At 44.7% G+C, this 10028-nt stretch overlaps 1 protein-coding gene across 4 annotated transcripts in view; it reads left to right on the top strand.

The window, feature by feature from the left end:
- Nucleotides 1–8443: 8443 nt before the first annotated feature.
- The window catches only part of Tmem63c (transmembrane protein 63C), a 66368-nt gene continuing 64783 nt past the window's right edge, over nucleotides 8444–10028 (top strand). For 3 of the 4 annotated variants that reach the window (XM_046440769.2, XM_058577770.1, XM_058577769.1), the window contains exon 1: nucleotides 8444–8737. The gene's annotated coding sequence lies outside the window, so the exon portion shown is untranslated. Of the gene's footprint in view, nucleotides 8824–10028 lie in introns of all 4 variants that reach the window. The other variant, XM_046440767.2, reaches the window with a different exon arrangement.

The following is a 10028-nucleotide window of genomic DNA, read 5'->3' as shown; positions in this document are numbered from 1 at the left end:
TTGTATACGATATCTTAGAGCATCCTTTAAGGTTACTATTATTATTTCTCCCATTTTACATATGCAAATGAGGAAGCTTAGAGAGGTTAAGTTCCATATATAGGTGTGCTGAGAGCCACGGCCGAGTCTGTATGGCCCCTGGCATTTTGCCAACAGTATTGATTGACAGGCGAGGCATTACTATCCGCCTCTGCCGCAACTTTTGAGTTCTCGCACTATTTTGGAGTTCTCATGGGGATTTCCGGGGATTCCCCGAGAGTTCCCATTGGTTGGGGAAGTGCAGGAGGAGGGATTTCCGGGAGAGATATTTCCGGCTGGGGGTTCCTGGACAAGCCTCCTGGCGCGTTCGGGAGGATTCCCCGGGAGCTGTGTGAAGTGTTTTCCTGCAGTTTAAAAATAAAGTTTGTTCCTGCTTCAGTGGCTCGTGATTTGTGCCCAGCCAGACTGCGGCATTTGGCGGCCCGTTCGGGGAACGTCTGAAGCTTCGGGGTAAGTGAAATTGCTTGCCCCTAAGGGAAGGCGAGAGAATGGGCGACCATTTTAAAAAACAATGTGTTCTTGTTTTGATTTGTTTTGTGTTTGTTTCAAGCTGCCTATCCCTAGAATTTTCTCAGGCAGATTGGGAAAAATGGTTGGCTCAAGGTTTGAAGTTGTTCGCCCCTGAGGAAGAGATAGAAATAGACCACAAATGCACATGTCAAGAAAATAGGAAAATTGATACAACGATTTTTTGTTCCGTTTTTGTTTCATCCTGTTTCGGCTTTGTTTTGTGTTATCTTACTGGGTTGCGTTATCTTTATAACAGATTAGAAATTAGTAAAAAACAAACTGAAAGAGTGTTAAGTAAATTGTTAGAGGTTCAGACCATGGAGAAAGACATTTTAGATCAAGCAAAAGAGAAGGTCTCTCAAGCTAGTCAGACAGAGGAAGAAAATTTAAAGGAAGAAAGCTTAGAGGAGAAACAGCTATTAGGGAAAAAGCTACAACAGGAGGCTGCTACTAACACCGTTCTATCACCAGAGGGCGTAATTCAACCAACAGCTCCCCCTATGGAGATAGCTGAGTGGCCCTCAAACCCCGTAGTTGATAGATGGGATCCTGAGACAGGACCTCAAAGATTAGCATGCCCTGTACTTGAGCAGGCAGGAGGGCAGCGAATTCACCGTGCTTTAGATTTCAAAACAGTGAAGCAGTTAAAGGAGGCTGTAACAACCTATGGTCCTCAAGCACCGTTCACTGTAAGCATGGTCGAATCCATTACCAACTTGGACATGACGCCAGCAGATTGGGCTAGTATGTGTAAATCTGTGCTAAATGGAGGACAATATTTGTTATGGAAGGTTGCCAATGAGGAATTTTGCAGGGAGACAGCTAGACGAAATGCAGCAGCCGGTTACCCTCAAAGAAATCTAGATATGTTGTTAGGAAAAGGGCCTTATGAGGGTCAACGGCAACAAATTGAATATGATCCTGGCGTATACGCACAAATTGCTGTAGATGCAGTTAGGGCATGGAAAACTTTACAGGGGCATGGAGGTTTACAAGGTCAATTATCTAAGGTAATACAAGGAACTAATGAACCTTACGCTGAATTTGTAGATAGGCTTATTCAAGCAGCTTCCAGAATTTTTGGGGATACAGAACAGGCAATGCCATTTATAAAACAACTGGCTTATGACCAAGCAAATCGTTGTTGCAGAGAGGTCATTAGACCATGGAGACATGAAGATTTAAACACATATATTAAATTATGTAGAGACATTAATGAACAAGGGCAAGTCTTAGCAGCAGTACAACAGGCTTTAGATGCCAGGCCAAAAACATGCTATAATTGTGATCAAACAGGACATTTTAAAAGGAGTTGCCCCATAGGAGGAGGGTTTAACAAAGCTAGATATCAAACGAATAGAATACCGGGTATTTGCCCACGATGCCGTAGAGGGAAACATTGGGCTAATGAATGCCGTTCTCAAACCACCATAGAGGGTATTCCGTTATCAAAAAACAGACAAGGACCAAGTGTTTACCCACGATATCGTGGAGAACGGCATCGAGCTCCATTGCCAAAAAACGGACAGGGGGGCCCAATGCTCCGGGGCCCACGACCACAAATGTACGGGGCACTGGAGGAACCCAGAAACACCATGGAGGAACCCAGCAACACCATCAGGGTAGTGCCCAGGACACATTATCCATCAGATCTCTCATCAGACGAACCAGAGGAAGCGCAGGGTTGGACATCTGCGCCTCCGCCAGAGCAGTACTAACTCCAGAGATGGGAGTTCAAATCATTCCCACAGGAGTAAAAGGACCTCTTCCCCAAGGAACAGTAGGCTTATTGTTAGGACGCAGTTCTTCTACGCTAAAAGGACTTATGATAAGTCCCGGGGTAATTGATCCCGATTATGAAGGTGAAATAAAAATTATAGCTAGCTCTCCAAAGGGTATATCAGTAATTTCACCAGGAGATAGAATAGCACAGTTATTAATAATACCCAGCCTACATGATAAATTTTCCAGTAGTACTATAGAAAGAGGTTCCAGGGGATTAGGCTCCACAGGTGTAGATTGGGCTATGCTGTCTTTAAATTTAGATTCTCGTCCCATGCTAAAACTAAATATTCAAGGACATGAATTTAATGGACTACTGGATACAGGTGCAGACCTTAGCATCATATCTCGTCAAGAATGGCCAAAACATTGGCCGTTACAACAAGCCACTCAAACGCTTCGAGGCCTAGGAGTGGCGACTAATCCCCATAGAAGTGCAATGGTATTAGATTGGAAGGATCCTGAAGGATGTGAAGGAACTATACAGCCATATGTATTGGATCATCTTCCTATAAATTTATGGGGATGAGATGTCCTAGATCAATTAGGTTTGACATTAACAAATAACATCAATCCAAATGCGCCCACTATTAGGGCTAGACAAGGTTTCAGGAAAGAAAAAAGATTAGGAGAACAAGGCATAGCAGCACCAATTCAGATAGATCAGGGAATAAATAGACATGGACTGGGTTTTCAGAAGGGGTCACTGAGGCAATAAAAATTACTTGGAAATCAGATAGACCAGTATGGGTTCCTCAGTGGCCCCTGACTAAAGAAAAGATACAAGCAGCCCATGACCTGGTCAAACAACAATTAGCGGAGGGACATATACAACCTTCCGTATCTCCTTACAATACTCCCATTTTTGTCATTAAAAAGAAATCTGGTAAATGGAGATTATTGCAAGATTTAAGAGCCATTAATAATGAGATGGTTATTATGGGACCTGCTCAATCAGGGATTCCTCAATTGTCTGCTTTGCCAAAAACCTGGTACGTTTTAGCTATAGATATTAAAGATTGTTTTTTTTCAATTCCAATTCATCCTGAGGATAGTCCACATTTTGCATTTACTATCCCTGCACTGAATCATGAAGGTCCTGATCAGAGATATGAATGGAAAGTACTCCCTCAAGGGATGGCTAACAGCCCAACTATGTGTCAAATTTATGTTAACAAAGCAATCCAGCCACTTAGAAATCAAAATCCTAAACTACAAATATTTCACTATATGGATGATGTATTGTTAGCACACAAAGATAAAAACACATTGCTAGAATGTTATGCCACACTTACAAATTTATTAAAAAATTATAATCTAGAGATAGCAATAGATAAAGTACAATTAAATTTTCCAATTAATTATTTAGGAGTTCTATTATCCTCAACCATGGTCCGTCCACCAAAAATTCAAATACGAGTAGATCAACTCAAATCACTTAACGACTTTCAAAAGTTATTAGGAGACATAAATTGGATAAGGCCTTATCTAGGCATACCAACAGGAGAGTTGGGACCTTTATTTGATATCCTAAAAGGTCCATCAGATCCAAATTCACCCCGCATGTTAACGCCTGAAGCAAGAAAGGCATTAAAAATTATTGAAACATATATGGAAAATATGCATTTGGATAGAATTGATATAACTTTGCCTTTATTATTTATTGTAATACCAACAAAAAATATTCCTACAGGAGTATTTTGGCAAGAAGGTCCATTATTGTGGATACATTTATCTTATTCTCCTAACACTATTCTTACTAGGTATCCTGAGGCTGTAGGACAATTAATACTCAAAGGAATAAAAGCAGCAAAGGGAGTGTTTGGAATTTCTCCCAATAAAATTATTACTCCATATACTATGGATCAAATTGATGAGTTAGCTAATGAGTTAAATACTTGGGCAATAATCATGTGTAAATCTAATGTTTCATTTGATAATCACTTACCATCTAATCCTTTGTTGTCTTTTTGGTCTTCGCATCCTGTAGTTTTTCCAAAAATGACAAGAAAAACCCCTATCATGAATGCTCCAAATGTATTCACTGATGGGTCAAATAATGGTACAGCAGCAGTAGTTACCCCTGATCAAACTTTTACATTTTTAGCACCCAAACAATCAGCTCAAAAGGTAGAGCTTAATGCAGTTTTACAAGCTTTTGTGATGTTTAAAGATTCTGTATTTAATTTATTCTCTGATAGTCAGTATGTAGTTAATGCTATAGTATCCCTTGAAGATGCTGGCAGGATTTCCCCTTCCTCTACTGTTTTCTCTTTGTTTTCTGCTATACAAAGTGTAATCTGGGACAGAAAAGATCCATTCTTTATAGGACATATCAGAGCACATACAGGATTGCCTGGAGCCCTTAGTTTGGGCAACGATTTAGCAGATAAAACTACACATGACATACATATTTTCTCTACACTAGAAGAAGCTACACATTTTCATAAAAGGTTCCATGTCAATGCTAATACTTTACAAAAGCGTTTTAAAATAACTAAGGAACAAGCTAGACAAATAATAAAACAATGTCAAAATTGTGTGACCTTTTTACCACAAGTTAATCTTGGAGTCAATCCTAGAGGACTGATACCTAACCATATTTGGCAGATGGACGTCACACACTTGCCACAATTTGGAAAATTAAAATATTTGCATGTTACAGTTGATACTTCTTCCGGATTTTTGATGGGCTCCCTTCATTCCGGAGAAAAAACTAAAGATGTTATAGCTCATTGCTTACAAAATTTTGCCACTGTGGGCGTTCCAAAACAGTTAAAAACAGATAATGGTCCTGGTTATATTTCTACCTCTTTTAAACAATTTTGCTCATCATTTGGCATTACTCATATAACAGGAATTCCATACAATCCACAGGGACAAGGCATAGTTGAAAGAGCTCATCAAACTATTAAAATGTACTTACTAAAGCAAAAAGAGGGAATTGGAAAGGGGTATATGTCACCCAAAGATAAACTTAAAATAACCCTTTTTACTCTAAACTTTTTAAATTTGGATTCCTCAGGGCTTAGTGCTGCGGAAAGGCATATGTGTCCAAAAAATGTACATAAGCCTAAGGTACTTTGGAAGGATATTCTAACAGGACAATGGAAAGGTCCTGACCCAGTGATTGTCTGGAGTCGGGGTTCTGTTTGTGTTTTTCCACAGGGAGAACAGCAGCCGATTTGGATTCCAGAGAGATTAACTAAAACAATTTCTACAGGCCAAAAGGAAGATGATTTGACTCAAATCCATAACAGCTGATATCCAGAACTCCAGTTTGGCTATTCTTACATCTGCGACGGTGATTAACCAGGATGTTTTTTTCAATATTTATTTTATTATTTGCCTTTTCCCACATCATAAAGTTCTATTTTATTTTTGAGCTCATACAGACCTAGGTTAATGTTTTTCTGATCAGTTTTGTTTTTTGACTGTGGAGTTTTTAAGCATTGCAATGGAGATTTCACCTAGGTAAAGCTACAAGGCCTTTACTATTGTCTTATGTGTTGTATGTTATGTGTGCACACTTCTGTTTTGTGTTGTATGTCTGTATGTGTGTATGTCCATATATCATATATGAGGAGCGCTCATGAATAAATGGATCCGAATTTTTTTTATTCATGTGATTTTAATGGTTTAATTTAGATTGGGTAAACAGCTGTTGAAAATTGTTTTAATATGTGAACAAATAAGGAGGTTAACAGATCTGTTTGTTTACTTTCACCTTTCCTTCTCATTATATTTAATAATTCTGTTCAGGATAATGTAAATTGTTCAAAAAATTGTTTTCTTAGTGCCTGTTGGAATGTTACATAATTTTTTTCTTAGCATCATTGCCAGAATTCCTATCTTCATCCCAGTGCCGGTGAAGACAAAGATAAAACCAAACTACAGCTTCTTCGATAGTTATCACAACAAACTGTAAAAACTGATGCATCAATGAATAATAACTCAACAAGTAATGCTCAATTAAGGAGTTGATTTACTTTGGGAGGAAATGGACATATTGACAGATTCCTCTGCTTTGAATTGCTTGCAGACCTTGCCTGGACTATGTATCATTTGTATGCATTTTGAACTATCTGTTGGTACAGCGAATTGTGGTAGTGCTGGAGTATTTTTGCTGATGGTGTCACCGGTGGTACAATTTTTCAAAGGAGCCCTCAATTGGCTTAGTGTCATGGCATTTTGCATCCTCCTCCCTTCTACTAGTGATGGTCTAAAATTTGGGGGCCAACAGAGGTGAGGCAAAGAACCTCACCCCCCACTGGTGCAAAGGCCTATCCACAAGTATGGCTGTATGCTGGACCGGTAGTCAGTGATGGGTATGATCCAATTGCAGTGGTACCAACCTAAGACAGGAGGCTGACGCCTAGAGGTCAGTTCATCCGATGACGGGTAAGGACCATATGTTGAATTGGACTGCCTAACAGGCACGGTCCCTAAGCCACATTGCTTGTTGTTTAATTAAACAAAAAGGGGGAGATGCTGAGAGCCACGGCCGAGTCTGTATGGCCCCTGGCATTTTGCCAACAGTATTGATTGACAGGCGAGGCATTACTATCTGCCTCTGCCGCAACTTTTGAGTTCTCGCACTATTTTGGAGTTCTCATGGGGATTTCCGGGGATTCCCCGAGAGTTCCCATTGGTTGGGGAAGTGCAGGAGGAGGGATTTCCGGGAGAGATATTTCCGGCTGGGGGTTCCTGGACAAGCCTCCTGGCGCGTTCGGGAGGATTCCCCGGGAGCTGTGTGAAGTGTTTTCCTGCAGTTTAAAAATAAAGTTTGTTCCTGCTTCAGTGGCTCGTGATTTGTGCCCAGCCAGACTGCGGCATAGGTGGCCCAGCTGGGACTGGAATCCAGGCAGCTAGAGTTCTTAATATACTCTTGCATTTATCTGGTTTGTTTTTGTACCCACCAGCCCTTCTAAAGAAGCATAATAAAAAGGTTAGAGCAGAGGGGCCTTAGACCCCAACCAGTCCAGTCCCCTCTGTTACAGAGGAGAGGGAAAAGTAAAAAGCCATTAAGTGAGCTATCCCAGATTGCAGTCTGGTAACAGATGAGCCGTGGCTAGAACTCAGCCCCCAGTGCTCAGTTGCCACTGCAGAATAGATGATCCAGGGGCTGGGGTTGTGGATCAGCGGTAGAGCACTCACCTAGCATGTGCGAGGCCCTGGGTTCAATCCTCAGCACCACAACTACAACAAAAAAATAAATATTAAAAAAAAAGAATAGATGATCCAAAGTCTTCCTGTGCTGTGAATGAAGAAATAAGTGAGTGGGTGGGTGAATGAGGGCATAAATGGATAGGCCTTGACAGATTTCACCTAGTGGCTAACCTTGGGTTCGCATGGTGTGGCTGGACAGGAGCATGGCATGGGGGAGACATAATCAGAGGGTCCTAGCAAGGTGGAAATGCATGGGGGAGGGGATCGTGCTGCTGGTTATGGGAGAACTGCCCCATGAAAGCATATCTACCTTTTGCCCCCCTACTCTAGTGTTTCACACCCTTTTGCTGCCCCCCCCCCTAGGTTTTTTAATCACACTGCTGACAACTCTGACTCTACCTTATCACTATAGAGCTGTTGGAAGGAAGTCACTTAGGGAGATTATTCAGTAGTGCTCCTGTTCCATTAGCATTGTAAGGGCAGTTCCAGATGTCTACTAAATAAATGTGCCTAGGCCCCTGCTTGGGAGACAGAGGATGTTTGCAGCCTCTTATTTAGCATGCTGATCTTTGGGGTGCAAACCAGGGTCTTCTGTCTCCAGGGTCAAAACCAGACGTCTTTAGCAGACTAGCCAGGTCTTTGATGAAACTAGAGACCCACTTGAGGAATATAGCTCCCGTCAAACTGGAAATGACCCAACTCACTCCCTTGGGCTTCCTGGGTGGGGCCCTGGCTAATTTGTAGGTCTTTCTTTTGCTGAGGAGCCGGAACTGGATAGAGCCACAGCCTGCCAGGAGGTGGTCCTTGGGCGGGGCACAGCGTTACCTTTGTGGGGTTGTCTTTTTTACCTTCTGGCTGAAGGGAATAGGAGGCCTCGGGAGGAGGAGAGTTTGGGGGATAAGGTAGGTGGACTCGCAGCTGCTGAGGCTCAGAGCATCTGTCATTGCTGGAGCAAACTGCAGCAAGGGACCAGCAGTCTGGTGCGTTGGAGATGGTAATTTGCAGATGGTTTCTGGTAGCAATAGGATTTCCGTGGCTGAGCCTGAGTCTCTGCATATGACACCCCAGCGACAGGTCAGAGCAGCCGTGGGGCGGGGCCAAGGTTGGCTCCTGCTGGGAGGAGCCGGGATGCCGCTCCCGCGGTGATGCGGAGGGGAATTTGCTGACAGTCCCTTGCCAGGTGGGGCTGGCTTCACCAGGCCGCGAGGAGGAGGACCGGCTGGCCATCTCCTCCCAGGTAGGGAGCGTGTTGCCTGTCACTGCACCCCGCAGCCCGAGCACCTTGCCTAGGGCTGCGGCCGCGGCGCGGAGCACTCAGATATGGTGAGCACGCGGGTGGTGCGAGCCAGGACAGCGGGGACGTGGAGCAGGGGCGAGAATCCGGGTCCCGGACGCGGGAGGGGGCGGGGAAGGGTGGCTAGATGGGTGCTTCCCGGACCTCGCACCGGGAGGGTGGGGGCGGGGGAGACTGCGCCACAGCGCCTCACCACGCCGGCTGTCCCCCAGCTTGTGCCCAGGGAAGGGTGAACTGAGCCGCCCACCAAGGAGGGCCATTGCTTGGTAGACTCGTCTTTACCGGGTGGGGGGATGGAGGTGGGTGGGAGGCTTGCCTGGGGGTCCCCCGGCTCCTGATTGACAGCCAGGTGGGAATTACGGCTCAGGATCACCCCACCCCACCCAGGGATTCCCGGGGCTCTGCCGCCCACTCACGGGGCTGGGATGGGAGGAGGCGGGCTACTCCACCCGCATGGATGTTGACGACGTCACTGATGAGCTGCTGCCCCAGTGTGTGTGTGTGTGGGGGGGGGTCCTGTTCTGTGTTAGGTGGTCCTGGGTTTCCGGGCCCTCAGGGCCAAAGGATGCCACCTTTCCCCCATGTACTTCCAAAGAAAGGTTCTTTCATTCTCACCTTGGCCTTGAGAGAGAAACTGGGTTTGAATGAAGGTCCTGGGGAAACTGAGGCCCGGAGGCATTAGAGTTTGACCAAGGTCACTTAGCAGGTCCCACAGGGCTGCTTTCCCCCAATGCCTTCTGGAAGGGCAGGGACTGTTGTCTCTCTATAGACCCTTGACTGCACCCCCAATCTGGCGTAGAGTCCCCAACCCTGTACACCTCCAGCATGAGGCTCGGGTGTGTCATGGGTGTGAACATCATGAATGTCTGGGGACAGGAGAAAGTTCAGGAGGAATGCTCATCTGGGCAGAGGGGACAATAGGGTGGTGCTATCTATCCCTGTGGTTCAGAGAAAGAATGAGGGTTGACATCTGGGACAGGAAAGCCAGAGGTGGGCAGCCTAGGTCCCCAGCGTTGATCCTGTGTGTCAGCCTTGATGGAGAGGCCCCGGAAAGTTCAGATGGACTTTCTTCTGGTGAGTTGCCTTCTCTGTTCTGCTGACTGTCGTCCCCAGGTATCATGGGCCCCATTGGATCTGTTGCTCTTCCATGTGAACTTTCCCTCAATTCATCTGTCCTCTTTCTCTCTGGGGCAGACACCATTCTCCAGAGGGAAACTGAGGCAGGGAGAGAGTG

The sequence above is a fragment of the Marmota monax genome, unplaced genomic scaffold, assembly GCF_021218885.2.
Source record: "Marmota monax isolate L192 unplaced genomic scaffold, Marmota_monax_Labrador192_F-V1.1 WCK01_AAM20220418_F8-fsc00017, whole genome shotgun sequence".
Taxonomy (NCBI): domain Eukaryota; kingdom Metazoa; phylum Chordata; class Mammalia; order Rodentia; family Sciuridae; genus Marmota; species Marmota monax.
This window is presented reverse-complemented; position numbering and strand designations above follow the sequence as displayed.